The sequence below is a fragment of the Ovis canadensis genome, chromosome 1 (genome assembly GCF_042477335.2).
Source record: "Ovis canadensis isolate MfBH-ARS-UI-01 breed Bighorn chromosome 1, ARS-UI_OviCan_v2, whole genome shotgun sequence".
In the NCBI taxonomy this organism is placed as follows: domain Eukaryota; kingdom Metazoa; phylum Chordata; class Mammalia; order Artiodactyla; family Bovidae; genus Ovis; species Ovis canadensis.
In genome coordinates, this window is record NC_091245.1 from 266,390,058 (window position 1) to 266,403,326 (window position 13,269).

Consider the following 13,269-nt stretch of genomic DNA (forward strand, 5'->3'; position numbering starts at 1 on the left):
ATCTTCCCAACACAGGGATCCAACCCAGATCTCCTGCATTGCAGGTGGATTCTTTACCATCTGAGCCACTAGGAAAGCCCAGGGTTCCTTGCAATTCCATAGAATTTTAGGATCAGCTTTTCCACTCCTGCAAAGAGGTTATTAGGATGATAGAGGGACTGATTGGACCTTTGGATTGGTTTGGGGGAGTACTGCCATCTTAACAATGTCAAACCTTCTAGATCTGTGAACAAAGGATGCCTTTCCACTTATTTAGGTTTTTTGTTTGTTTGTTTGTTTAGTTTCTTTGCAATTTTTTGGTAATTTTCAGTGTACAAGTAAGTCTTACATTTCCTTGATTAAGTTTCTTCCTAATTCTTTTATTCTTTTGGATTTAGAGAGTCAGCATCAAGTCTTCTGAAACACGCTGCCATGGAGAAGAGGAGAGGGAGTGGCGGAGTGTGGGTTTAACTGTTGGTATTAATCGCTGCACATGGGCTTGGGGGCAGATGTCTCCCTCCCCTCTCATGTGTGCGTGTGGAGGAATTCCCCAGCTCGTCCCCACTGCTTCCTCTGGTCTAGGTAAGGAGGAGCGATGTATCTGATTGTGGGAATGTTTGGCCCAGCCGGGGAAAAAATTAAGTCTTCTGGTCCATGAACATGGGATGTCTGTTTATTTAAGTCTGCTTTACTTTTCCCCATGATGTTTTGTCAATTTCAGAGTGTAAGTTTTATACTCAGTAAGTTCTTTAAAAAAATTTTCATTTAAAAAAGTTTTATTGGATTACAGTTGATCTACAATGCTGTGTTGGTTTCAGGTGTACAGCCACGTGAATCAGTTATGCATATACATATGTCCACTCTTCCAGATTCTTTGCCCATATGGGCCTGTACTCAGTAACTTCCTACAGCACCTGTCCAGTCCTTACTTTGTAAAGCAGGCCTATAAGGGTTCCTGGTTATTCCTCTGTTCACCCTTCCCCACACCACCATGTCCACCCTCAGTGACTAATACCGTTTCCACTAATAACAACAGCTTAACCCAGCTTAAGCACATGCCCGGCACTGTTGTAGGAACTTGGCCTACAGTAACTAATGGAATCTTCATAACTATCCTAGGAGAGGAGGCCAGTGACTTGCCCAAGGTCTGCAACGAATGGGGAGCAGAGCCAGAATTCCACCCAGGTTGTCAGACGCCTGCATCTCTGCTTTTCTTCATTGACTTCCTTGCCTGTTTTGCAATGGCAGTTGGGATATGTGTGGTTGAACCCCATGAAGCAGCTGATGTTTGACCACTTTTTAAAATTAATTTATTGGGATTTCCCTGGTGGCCCAGTGGCTAAGACTCTGTGCTCCCACTGTGGGGGACCCTGGGTTCCAACCGTGGTCAGGGAACTGGATCCCACATGCTGTAACTAAGAGTTCACATGCTGCAAGTAGAGATCTGGTGTGCCCCAGTGAAGACCCAGTGGAGCCAAATAGTATATAAATAAATGTTTACCAATAATTTATCTATTTTTGGCTGCACTGGTCTTCACTGCTACACTTGGGCTTTCTCTAAATGCAGTGAGCGGGAGTTACTCTTCATTGTGGCTTGCCAGCTTCTCATTGCGGTGGCTTCTCTTGTTTCAGAGCATGGGCTCCAGAGCACAGGCTCAGTAGTTGTGGCTCATGGGCTTAGTTGCTCTGCAGCCTTTGGAATCTTCCCCGACCCAGGGATCAAACCTGTGTCCCCTGCATTGGCAGGTAGATTCTTAACCACTGGACCACCAGGGAATCCACCATTTTTAGCCTAACAAAACACAGCAATTTCATTTGATTTGATTTCTTTTTTTTTTTTTTAAAAGAAGACCTGGGATTTGAGGCAGGTGCTGGAATGTTTGTTGACCAGTACAGGTGGGGATTTTCTGAGCTTAAGGCTCTGCTATGCAAGGTTTGAACATGCTCCCCAGAGGAAGCAGCTTTGAGAAGGCCAGGCTCATCTGGAGGAACCTTCTGAGCAAAAGACTGAAGTCTGCCTTGAGATGGGGGTGCCGTTTTGGGGGTGAGCTCACTCTAAGTCCAAAGATGTGTTGCGGTAGGTAGGCCCCTCCGAGAGCCAGGCTCTACATCTGCATGAGTCATCCGGCCTCTGGGAGCCTGCCACCAGGGTCGGGCGCAGCTCTGACGTCCCTGGGCAGGGCCTGCCATGTGGACTGGCAGGGCTGTGTTTCCAGGCCCGTCCTGAGGCTCCTGGGACCGGTGACAGGAGCAGGGAGGGCAGCCACCTCGTGGCCTCAGGACTGTTTGGTTGAGAAGCCTCCAGTATGTAAGAGCCAGGGGAAGAAGAGACCTGGAGCTTCAGTGTCTTTGAACTTTAAAGGAGAAGGAGAATTCAGCTTTGGACATGCCCTGTCTTAAGGCTTTGATGTGGGAGGAGGGTTACATTTCCCTGTTCCAGCAGTTTCAGACTGCTGAAACTCATGTGGTCTCCTGCCCAGCTGCTGGGGAGCCTCCCTGGACAGTAGCACTGAGCCGCAGGGGAGACCGATGGACGGGGAGTGAGGTTTCAGCCTTGATCTCAGGGCAGCCCTTGAGTTGATTACCACACGGTTCTTACCTGTTCAGACTTTCTTGGGACAGAGTCAGCCGTCCAACAGGAAGGTTGGGGAGGGGGTATTGGGAACATGGCCTGTGCGTGAGGGAGGGTAGTCTTGAGGGACAGTCCCCCTCCAGCCCACTCTGGACCCCCCTGGCCTCTGTGCAGGGGGCCGGGAGAGAGCACTGAGGACCCAGGGGTGGACAGCGACAACCCTTTAGCTCAGCAGCAGCACTCACCACCCCGCCCCTCTCCTCCCAAATCCCCTCTTTCTCAGGAAAGGAGAGTGGCATGTCTGCTCACAGGATGACTGTAACTTGTCTGTATCTCCTGACTGCAGGACACTGGTCAGTTTAAGAGGGGCAAACCTTGGGGACTGGCTCTCCTGTCCCCCTCCCCTGGCTGGACAGGAGACCCTGGAAATGCACCCGTCCATGTGTGTGGCCACCTCATCTACAGAGGCACCCTCAGTGTGGCAGGGGAGGGTTGTGGCTATTTCCACATTGAAAGATGCTGAAACCACGGGCTCTCCATGTTGAAAAACAACCAACCTTACACCCTACACACAAAGCGATCAGAAAAGAATTCTAGCCCTAAATGCCCAGGGAAGATAATAAGCTTATGGCAAAGCCAGAGTATCAGTGGGGGCTCAGGAGCAAAGATGTCTTAAACAGAACCCAGAAAGCATTGTCCTTAGAAGAAATATTGCTGAACAGGACTAGTTACGTTTGAAGACGTGTGTTCATCAAAACATGCCATTGGGAGGGAAAAGGAAGCCCTAGACTAGGATAGATGTTTGCAACGCACGTCAACAAAGGACTCAGACTGGGTAAAGGCCTATTAGAAATACACAGGAAAGAGATAAACTACTGGATTTTAAGATGGGCAGAGAATTGGGCAGGTGCTTCACAGAGATATGCAAATGGCTGGTGGTGTGTAAAGGCACCAGCCTCATCCATCCTTTGGGACATGCCAGGGACCTGTCACTGCAGTCCCAGTGGAAGAGCTGGAAGACAAAGGAGCCTGAGACTGTCTTCCAGCCTCCCCCCACCCCCTATGCCTGGTCCCACAGCCCCACCTGCCCTCCCCACCTGCCTGGACCACAGCAGCAGTGTCCATGTTGGTCCCCACCGCCCACTCTTTAGTCTCTTCTCCAGCCTGCAGTGAGCCGTCACTTTCAAAATAAAAGTCAGAACATTTTGTCCTCCCCACGACTCAGAGGAGCTCCAGTGCTACCTACCCAGGCTCATGAGGTCCTGTGCGATGTCGCCCTCTTTCCCTCCTGCTATGCCTTGAATGCATTCTGGAGGGCGCTGCTGTCCACCCAGCATCCCAGGACCCCCTGCCCTCCCTCTGACGCCCCCTGACCACAGTCCTGAGAAGCCATGTGACTTGCTTTGACCCATGAAATGTGGAAGTTCATCCATTGCCTTGATTAGAGTTGAAGAACCAGCAAGGGCTTCCCCTCTCTCTGCACTGCCAACTGGCAGGGCTCCATCCAGGCAAGGGCTGCCCCACCAGCTGTCCCGAGGGAAGGCGACAGTGGTGGGAGGCACGGTGGCCGGCTCTCAGCGGACACGTGGGGTGAGAGGGGAATGGGCCATGTGTTTCCAAGTATGGGCTGGTGCCAGCCTGTCCTGATCCACACATGTGCAAGCTCATACCTGCTTCAGGGGACTTGCCCCCACTGACCTCTCCTCCTCCTCCTCCTGTTCCTCCAGGTAGTTGTGCCAGAAACACGTGTGAACTACTCCATTCCTTTCTTACCACGTTAAAAAATTTTTTATTTATTTTAATTGGAGGCTAATTGCTTTACAATATTGTGGTGGTTTTTGCCACCCAACACAGCCATGGGGGTAAATGTGTTCCCCATCCTGAACCCCCCTCCCACCTCCCTTCCCATCCTATCCCTCAGGGTCATCCCAGTGCACCAGCCCTGAGCACCCTGTCTCATGCATCGAACCTGGACTGGTGATCTGTTTCACATATGATAATATACATGTTTCAGTGCTATTCTCTCAATCCTCAAGCTGCAAATTCCAAGTTCACTGAGTTCAGAAACATACCGAATGCCTCAGACAAGCTGAGCCAAAGCAAGGCAAGAGGATACAGAATGATTCCATTTATATAGCATTTAAGAACAGACAAAACTGTAATGTTCGGTGAAACCTATGTAGATTGGTTTTTAGTTCTGTTTTTATTGTTATTTTAAGAGTGTATTTATTTTTGGCTGCCCTGGGTCTTCGTTGCTGCGTGGGCCTTCTCTGAGTTGTGACACAGGAGGGCGACTCTATGGTTGCGCTGCACAGGCTTCTCATTGCAGGGGCTTCTCTTGTTGAGGTTGTCCGGCTCTAGAGTCTGGGCTCAGTGGTCAGGGCACCGAGGCTATGCTCTGCCATGTGTGGGATCTTCCAGGACCAGGGATCAAATCCACATTCCCTGAATTGGCAGGAGGATTCTTAACCACTGGACCACCAGGAAAGTTCCTAGTTATACAGCAAAGCACTTCAGTTATATAGATAAATAGATATGTATATATATGTTGTTGTTCAGCTGCCCAGTCTTGTCTGACTCTTTGCTACTCCACGGACTGCAACACACCAGGCCTCCTTGGCCCTCACCATCTCCCGAAGTTTGCCCAAGTTCATGTCCATTGCATCAGTAATGCCATCCAGCAATCTTATCCTCTGATGCTCTCTTCTCCTTCTGCCATCAATCCTTCTCAGCATTAGGGACTTTACCAATGAGTTCGCATCAGGTGACCAGAATACTGGAGCTTTGGCTTCAGCATCAGTCCTTCCAGTGAGTATTCAGGGTTGATTTCCCTTAAGATTAACTGGTTTGATCTCCTTGCTGTCCAAGGGACTCTCAGGAGTCTTCTCCAGCACCCCAGTTCAAAGGCATCAATTCTTTGGCGCTCTGCCTTCTTAATAATCCAGCTCTCACAAGTGTACATGACTACTGGGAAGACTATCAGTTCAGTTCAGTTCAGTTCAGTTCGGTTGCTCAGTTGTGTGTGACTCTTTGCAACCCCGTGGACTGCAGAATGTCAGGTTTCCCTATCCATCTCCAATCGCAGGGACTGCTCAAACTCATGTCCATTGAGTCACTGATGCCATCCAACCATTTTATCCTCTGTTGATCCTTTATCTTCCTGCCTTCAATCTTTCCCAGCATGAGGGTCTTTTCCAATGAATCAGTTCTTTCCATCAGGGGGCCAAAGGGTTGGAGTTTCAACTTCAGCATCAGTCCTTCCGATGAATATTCAGGACTGATTTCCTTTAGGATGGACTGGCTTGATCTCCTTGCAGGCCAAGGGACTCTCAAGAGTCTTCTCCAACACCACAGTTCAAAAGCATCAATTCTTCCGTGCTCAGCTTTCTTTATAGTCCAACTCTTACATGCATATGTGACTACTGGGAAAACATAGCTTTGACTAGATGGACCTTTGTTGGTAAAGTAATGTGTCTGCTTTTTAATATGCTGTCTAGGTTGGTCATAGCTTTTCTTCCAAGGAGCAAGCGTCTTTTAATTTCATGGCTGCAGTTACCATCTGTAGTGGTTTTCGAGCCCAAGAAAATAAAGTCTCTCACTGCTTCCATTTTTTCCCCATCTATTTGCCATGAAGTGATGGGACCATATGCCATTATCTTCAATGTTTGAATGTTGAGTTTTAAGCCAGCTTTTTCACTCTCCTCTTTCACTTTCATCAAAAGGCTCTTTATTTCCTCTTTGCTTTCTGCCATAAGGGTGGTGTCATCTCCCTATCTGAGGTTATTGCTATTTCTCCTGGCAATCTTGATTCCATCTTGTGCTTCATCCAGCCCCACATTTCGCATGATGTACTATGCATAGAAGTTAAATAAGCAGGGTGACAATATACAGCCTTGATGAACTCCTTTCCCCCTTTGGAACCAGTCTGTTTTTCCATTTCTGGTTCTAACTGTTGCTTCCTGACCTGCATACAGATTTCTCAATGTTGGCAATTTGATCTCTGGTTTCTCTGCCTTTTTTAAAACTAGCTTGAACATCTGGAAGTTCTGTTTGTGTACTGTAGAAGCCTTATTTGGAGAATTTTGAGCATTACTTTGCTAGCATGTGAGATGAGAGAAATTGTGTAGTAGTTCGAACATTCTTTGGATTGCCTTTCTTGGGATTGAAATGAAAACTGACTTTTTCCAGTCCTTTGGCCACTGCTGAGTTTTCCAAATTTGCAGGCATATTGAGTGCAGCACTTTAACAGCATCATCTTTTAGGATTTGAAATAACTCAGCTGAAATTCCATCACCTCCATTAGCTTTGTTTGTAGTTACGCTTCCTAAGGTCCATTTGACTTTGGACTCCAGGATGTCTGGTTCTAGGTGAGTGATCACACCACCGTGGTTATTTGGGTCATGAAGGTATTTTTTGTATAGTTCTGTGTATTCTTGCCACCCTTCCTTAATATCTTCTGCTTCTGTTAGGTCCACACTTTATTGAGCCCATCTTTGCATGAAATATTCTCGTGGTATCTCTAATTTTCTTAGAGATTTCTAGTCCTTCCCATTCTATTGTTTTCTTCTATCTTTGCATTGATCACTGAGGAAGGCTTTCTTATTTCTCCTTGCTATTCTTTGGAACTCTGCATTCAGAGGGGCATACCTTTCCTTTTCTCCTTTGCCTTTAGCTTCTCTTCTTTTCTCAGCTATTTGTAAAGCCTCCTCAGACAACCATTTTGCCTTTTTGCATTTCTTTTTCTTGGGGATGGTCTTGATCACTGCCTCTTGTACAGTGTCATGAACCCCCATCCATAGTTCTTCAGGCACTCTATCAGATCTAATCCCTTGAATCTATTTATCATTTCCACTGTATAATCATAAGGGATTTGATTTAGGTCACACCTGAATCATCTAGTGGTTTTCCCTACTTTCTTCAATGTAAGTCTGAATTTGGCAATAAGGTGTTCATGATCTGAGCCACAGTCAGCTTCAGGTCTTGTTTCTGCTGACTGTATAGAGCTTCTTCATCATCGACTGCAAAGAATATAATTAATCTGATTTTGGTATTGACCATCTGGTGACGTCCATGTGTAGAATCATCTCTTGTGTTGTTGGAAGAGGATGTTTGCTATGACCAGTGTGTTCTCTTGGCAAAACTCTGTTAGCCTTTGCCCTGCTTCATTTTGTCCTCAAAGGCCAAATTTGCCTGTTACTCCAGATATCTCTTGACTTCCTGTTTTTGCATTCCAGTCCCCTGTGATGAAAAGGATATCTCTTTTTTCTGACTAGAAAAATAAGCAGCACCAGTTTGGGTCAATGAGCTTTGAAATGCTGGGAGTCTTGGGGGAAGGTGTCCTTCCTCTGTCAGCGTGAAGCCTGGAGAAGCTGCAGCCCGCTTGTTATTGGCCTGAAGCGACACAAACCCCTAAGGGTTAGGACTAGAGCTGGTGGAGAAATAAAGCTGGAGCCAGGCTTTCGTCATCTTTTTGGCTGTATGGGGACTTGCAGGTGCTCCTCAAGGCTGCCTTCTCTGCAGATCCCAAATAAGCCCATCTTTGCTGGAGAAATAACCAGCAGCCTGTCCGTAATGGGTCAGCTCAGCCATTACATCATCCTTTATTGTTGTGGTTGGAAGGCCGGATCTGCTGCTACTCGCCCTGGGAGCAAGCACCTTACCATTTATTTACGTTTCTGAGCAGTTTACTCTTATTTCTTAAAAGGTTATGTGGATTACCTGGGATAAGAAGCTGATGCCTCCTCTTCCCGACGGGGATAAGCTGATGCCTCCTCTTCCCGACATGCTCTGCGTTGCCTGTGTCTGGCTTGGCAAGGACAGGAATCCAGCCCCCGGGGCTAGTTCATGCTGCCCTGTCCAAAGCCCTCAGAGTCTAAATCCCTGTGCACCTGGACAGAACCGTCTCTTCCCAACTTGCTTGTCTGGACCTACGAGTTCTCGGAGTGCCTGGTCTGAACCACCTCTTCTAGTTGACCATACTTTTCTCCAGGGTAGAGCCTATTTCGACCCTGAAATGCCAGGTGCCAACAACGTATTTATTCCATCTTGCTCACTTTTGGCATACATGCGGGCATGTGCAACGCACGTACCCACACACACACCAAGATACCCTGATGAATGCAGCTGCCACACCCTGGCCCAAGGAGATGAAAGGCAAGGCAGGCAGGGCACCTTTAGGGGTGGTTCATGGGGCCAAGCTTACTGGAGGGCTGTGCTTTGCTGAGAATGTAACATGGAAAAGTCAGGGATATGGACATTATGTACACAAGTTTTAAGTATATCAGGCTTTGCCACAATTTCTCTACTTTTGAGTATGTTTAAAAATCTTTATGATAAAAACTTGAAATGTTCTTTCATGAAATGATGGGTGGACTTTAATGAGAGCAATCTAAAAAGTCCCACTTAGAAAATCAGAAATTGAGAATCCTATGTTGATCACAATCCTGCTTTCATTAGGAAAATCTACATGGTCTGTGAAAAACCCCCAAGTCTGAGAACTGTTGGACACAAAGCTAACCTCACCAGAGTCAGCCACACTGAGTCCCACGTGACGCTGACCGCCAAGACCCCACTGACTTTCCATCATAAAGGCTTTAGAAGTACATTTCTCATACCGGTTTTCTGCGTTTTGCATAGACTTTTTTTTAAAAAGAAATCATTTGCTGTTTCACCCCCTTTTGGTAAGAACTCCTGAACTAAGAAAGGAGGAAGTGGTACTGCAGGGACCCCACCAGCAACGCTTTCTCCAGTGCTGTCTCATTCAAAGGATGTGAGTTTTCTCTAATCAACAGAGCAGTTCAGTTCAGTTGCTCAGTCATGTCTGACTCTTTGCAAGCCCATGGACTTTAGCACACCAGGATTCCCTGCCCATCACCAACTCCCGGAGCTTGCTCAAATTCACGTCCATCAAGTCGGTGATGCCATCCAACCATCTCATCCTCTGTTGTCCCCTTCTCCTTCTGCCTTCAATCTTTCCCAGCATCAGGGTCTTTTCCAATGAGTCAGTTCTTCCCATTAGATGGCCAACGTATTCAAACTTCAGCTTCAGCATCAGTCCTTCCAATGTATATTCAGGACTGATTTCCTTATCAGTTTCATCTCCTTGCAGTCCAAGGGACTCTCAAGAGTCTTCTCCAACACCACAGTTCAAAAGCATCAATTCTTCTGTGCTCAGCTTTCTTTATGGTCCAACTCTCACATCCATACATGACTACTGGAAAAATCACGGCTTTGACTAGATGGACCTTTGTCAGCAAAGTAATGTCTCTGCTTTTTAATATGCTGTCTAGGTTGGTCATAGCTTTTCTTCCAAGGAGCACTTTTTAATTTCATGGCTACAGTTACCATCTGCAGTGATTTTGGAGCTCAAGAAAATAAAGTCTCTCACTGTTTCCATTGTTTCCCCATCTATTTGCCGTGAAGTGATAGGACTGGATGCCATGATCTTAGTTTTCTGAATGTTGAGTTTTAAGCCAATTTTTTCACTCTCCTCTTTCACTTTCATCAAGAGGTTCTTCAGTTCCTCTTTGCTTTCTGCCATAAGGGTGGTGTCATCTGCGTGTCTGACGTTATTGCTATTTCTCCTGGCAATCTTGATTCCATCTTGTGTTTCATCCAGCCCAGCATTTCGCATGATGTACTCTGCATAGAAGTTAAATAAGCAGGGTGATGATATACAGTCTTGTACTCCTTTCCCAATCTGGAACCAGTCTGTTGTTCCATGCCCCATTCTAACTGCTGCTTCTTGACCTGCATACAGATTTTCCAGGAGGCAGGTAACATGGTCTGGTATTCCCATCTCTTGAAGAATTTTCCACAGTTTGTTGTGATCCACAGTCAAAGGCTTTGGCGAGTCAATAAAGCAAATGTTTGTCTGGAACTCTCTTGCTTTTTCCATGATCCAGCGGATGTCGGCAATTTGATCTCTGGTTCCTCTGCCTTTTCTAAAACCAGCTTGAACATCTGGAATTTCACAGTTCACATATTGCTGAAGCCTGGCTTGGAGAATTTTGAGCATTACTTTACTAGTGTGTGAGATGAGTGCAATTGTGCAGTAGTTTGAGCATTCTTTGGTATTGCCTTTCTTTGGGATTGGAATGAGAGTGGACCTTTTCCAGTCCTGTGGCCACTGCTGAGTTTTCCAAATTTGGTGGCATATTGAGTGCAGCACTTTCACAGCATCATCTTCCAGGATTTGAAATAGCTCACCCGAATTCCATCACCTCCACTAGCTTTATTTGTAGTGATGCTTTCTAAGGCCCACTTGACTTCACATTCAAGGATGTCTGGCTCTAGGTGAGTGATCACACCAACGTGATTATCTTGGTCGTGAAGATCTTTTTTGTAGTTTTTCTGTGTATTCTTGCCACCTCTTCTTAATATCTTCTGCTTCTATTAGGTCCATACCATTTCTGTCCTTTATCGAGCCCATCTTCGCATGAAATGTTCCCTTGGTATTTCTAATTTTCTTGATAAGATCTCGTCTTCATTCTGTTGTTTCCCTCTATTTCTTTGCACTGATCACTGAGAAGGCTTTCTTATCTCTCCTTGCTATTCTTTGGAACTCTGCATTCAGATGCTTATCTTTCCTTTTTGCTTCTCTTCACAGCTATTTGTAAGGCCTCCCCAGACAGCCATTTTGCCTTTTTGCATTTCTTTTCCATGGGGAAGGTCTTGATCCCTGTCTCTTGTACAATGTCACAAACCTCATTCCATAGTTCATCAGGCACTCTACCTATCAGATCTAGGCCCTTAAATCTATTTCTCACTTCCACTGTATAATCATAAGGGATTTGATTTAGGTCATACCTGAATGGTCTAGTGGTTTTCCCTATTTCCTTCAATTTAAGTCTGAATTTGGCAATAAGGAGTTCATGATCTGAGCCACGGTCAGCTCCCGGTGACTATATAGAGCTTCTCCATCTTTGGCTGCAAAGAATATAATCAATCTGATTTCAGTGTTGACCATCTGGTGATGTCCATGCATAGTCTTCTCTTGTGTTGTTGGAAGAGGGTGTTTGCTATGACCAGTGTATTGTCTTGGCAAAACTCTATTAGCCTTTGTCCTGCTTCATTCTGTATTCCAAGGCCAAATTTGCCTGTTACCCAGGTGTCTCTTGACTTCCTACTTTTGCATTCCAGTTCCCTATAATGAAAAGGACATCTTTTTTGGGTGTTAGTTCTAAAAGGTCTTGTAGGTCTTCATAGAACAATTCAACTTCAGCTTCTTCAGCGTTACTGGTTGGGGCGTAGACTTGGATTACTGTGATACTGAATGGTTTGCCTTGGAAACAGAGATCATTCTGTTGTTTTTGAGACGGCATCCAAGTACTGCACATACTCAGTTGTGCATGTGACTGGTGATGGAAACAAGGTCCAATGATGTAAAGAGCAATATTGCATAGGTACCTGGAATGTTAGGTCCATGAATCAAGGCAAATTGGAAGTAGTCAAATAGATGGCAAGAGTGAATGTCGACATGCTAGGAATCAGTGAACTAAAATGGACTGGAATGGGTGAATTTAACTCAGATGACCATTATATCTACTACTGTGGGCAGGAATCCCTTAGACGAAATGGAGTAGCCATCATGGTCAACAAGAGTCCAAAATGCAGTACTTGGATGCAATCTCAAAAATGACAGAATGATCTCTGTTCATTTCCAAGGCAAACCATTTAATATCACTGTAATCCAAGTCTATGCCCCAAGCAGTAACGCTGAAGAAGCTGAACGGTTCTATGAAGCGGCTGAGAGAAGCTACCTAGTCAAAGTGCCACTAATTTATCCCAAATCCTCTACTGTTGTGAAAAAAAAATACAGTAATTCCAAGACAGCAAACTTGAACAAAACTATTACCCACTACAATCACTTTTTTATAATCAAATAGAAATTGATGTCCGTGAAGCAAACTGACTGAAGCAGCATATTTCCTGGCAGACCCCCATGAACAGGATTTAAGGGGATCAGAGAGGACACTCCTGAACTCCTGTCACCGAGCAGCATGAGGGTGTCTGGAGGACTGCTATGGGCAAGCACAGGGACGCAGTGTGGTGCCCTGAGATGACTACCCAGAGCCATGTTTTGGTTGGTCTTTGGGTTGACTTTCTCTTAGAAACTCTGTGCCCCTAGCCAAGGTGTGGCCACGGCAGGAACCTGGAACAAGTCCACGGCTACAGCGAGTTACACTGCCCTGAGTCATCAACGACGAAGGTCTGGGGAGGGGCCAGCAGACACGAAGGCTCTGCAGAGGCGGACGTGACGGTAGGGCTGTGCTCCTGTTATCCTGGTGGTCTTGCTACTGTCAGGGTGAAACAGGAATGCAAGGGGCTGAGCATGCCCCTAAGTCTCAGGGACACAAGGTGGCTCTGGGAGCAACACAAGAAGTTCACAGTATGAGAGCCGACCCCTGCAGGGGCCACAGGCTGCATCTTCTCCAAGAGCCGGCACCGGTGGCAGCTTTTACCCCACCCAGCCTACTAACAGCTTCAGAAGAGAAACACTGGACCACTTGTTAACATGAAGGTAACAAGGAACAGGTCTGACTTTTTCTGCTAAGAATTTCCCCTTAACTGGGAGGTGTTATATTTCATTCCCTAAGTTTAAAAATCTGTCATTTATACCCAGAGTGACCGGTATAACACCATCACATCAAGGACTCATGATGTGAAGGAAGAGATTTAAAACGAAGACTGTGCACAAGGAATCAGTCACACAAGAA

General features: G+C 46.2%; 1 long non-coding RNA gene across 1 annotated transcript; it reads left to right on the forward strand.

Annotated features, from left to right (window-relative positions):
- The first annotated feature begins 377 nt into the window (after nt 1-377).
- Nucleotides 378-9,153, forward strand: LOC138422246 (uncharacterized). The gene is made up of 2 exons (XR_011249869.1): nt 378-561; nt 8,256-9,153. It is a non-coding gene; the product is annotated as an uncharacterized lncRNA (long non-coding RNA).
- The last annotated feature ends 4,116 nt before the right edge of the window (nt 9,154-13,269 follow it).